This window comes from Pipra filicauda, unplaced genomic scaffold (genome assembly GCF_003945595.2).
Source record: "Pipra filicauda isolate LSUMZ 115617 unplaced genomic scaffold, ASM394559v2 scaffold126_size2276778_pilon, whole genome shotgun sequence".
Lineage (NCBI taxonomy): Eukaryota > Metazoa > Chordata > Aves > Passeriformes > Pipridae > Pipra > Pipra filicauda.
The window spans coordinates 470,175-471,736 of NW_024103729.1; the positions used below are offsets into that span (position 1 = coordinate 470,175).

General features: G+C 40.5%; 1 long non-coding RNA gene across 1 annotated transcript; it reads left to right on the plus strand.

The window, feature by feature from the left end:
• The first annotated feature begins 762 nt into the window (after positions 1–762).
• Positions 763–1,261, plus strand: LOC120324890. Its single transcript, XR_005566569.1, has 2 exons — positions 763–850; positions 1,014–1,261. It is a non-coding gene; the product is annotated as an uncharacterized LOC120324890 (long non-coding RNA).
• Positions 1,262–1,562: the final 301 nt, after the last annotated feature.

Consider the following 1,562-nt stretch of genomic DNA (forward strand, 5'->3'; position numbering starts at 1 on the left):
TATCCTGAGCCAGATCCATTCTTGCTGCAAAGGGATTTGTAGCTTGTTCCACAGCAACACTTTTATCTGAGATGCCACAGATTAAAAAAGACATTGGTGAATTAATTATAAGTTGGCTTCAGTCAGTGAGATTGCTGAGTGGTCCTCCACAAGTGCTTTATAGAGCAAACAGGATGTGTTGATTTCTGCAGAAACAGCTCTTTCCTCTTTAATTTTGAAGGGAGGTGTTTTATCTGCAAGTATTCTGTCTCTGGAAGATATGAGCTGCATCAAACTTGCTGTGTGCTTCTGAAGGGTGGTTCTGTCTGGAGGTAATCTTTGGTAGCATGTACATTTTGGAGTTTGAAAGAGGAATAGATGTGTTTATTTCACTACTTCTTTCTTAATTTCTCTCATTCTTAGGATTTTCAATGTTTTTATAACCTTAGAATATGAAATGTCATGGGGGAGAACTCCCTTTTACCAGCTTTTATTGTCAGTCAGTTTTACAGATTGCTCCATGCCTGCTTGTGTCTGTGAAGGCATTATATAAACAATGAGTTATGTAGTAAAACGTTGGGCTTGTCCAAGGGGAAAAAACCCCCAAACCCCACAACCCAACCCCCTCACCACACATTATTTGCAGTGGTTTTCTGAGAAAGGGAGTTTTGATGGTTTGGCCTTTCAGCGATGGGTCCATGGACCAGGTGCTGTTGGCGCTGTGACGTCACACTGAGCATCACAGCGCCATACACAGAAACAGTGACATCCAGCATTTATACAGAAAGATTTCAATCCTCTTTTACTCCTGTTAGTCATTCAGGATGATAATGGGAGACATGCACCACTACCGCAGTGTGCTGGAGAAAAGGTAGGTTTTTGACGTGCTGCCAGACACCGTGGGTAGTAAAGATTGGCTGGTTATTTCCCCCCGACGCGAGCGGCTGAATGCAAGCTCTATTAAAGACAAAAGCAGGACAAAGGAGGAAGAGGCTAGACAAATATGATTTGTGTCTGTTTCTGCTCACTTCTAGGTGTGGACTTTCAGATGTAAATACAATAAAGGGAAAATAGAAATGAGAAGAGAACAAAGTTGTCTGTCAACATGACTTCTATGACAGATTTTCTTGCTGTTCAGCAACGATTCTAATTCAATTGCTGGCTGCTGTGAAGGAGATGAGATGCCAGAAGCAGAAGCGCTGCAAACCAGAACAAAAAATAATTACTAGTAGAAATGTGCTGAAAATAATTCCCTTGAAAATACAGTTGCATTGTTCTTCTAGTTTGCTTATCCCCCAAATATTTTTGTTTTCTAGTCATTGAAACACATTTCAAGGGTATGAAACTTGCACCTGATGATATAAGAAATATCTGAACAGTTATGCATGACCTGATACCATTATATTCAGGAGATTTGCAAACCTAATTTTCTTGAAAAATCTTCTTCAGACAGGCTTTTTAGAGAGAGAGGGGGAGGAGAAAAGCAGAGAGAAGTCTGTCTGCTTTGGCAGGGAGAACTGTTTGTTTTGTTTTGCCTGTTTAGTTTGTGCTCTAAAATCAACTGACATCTAAGCATGTTCTGA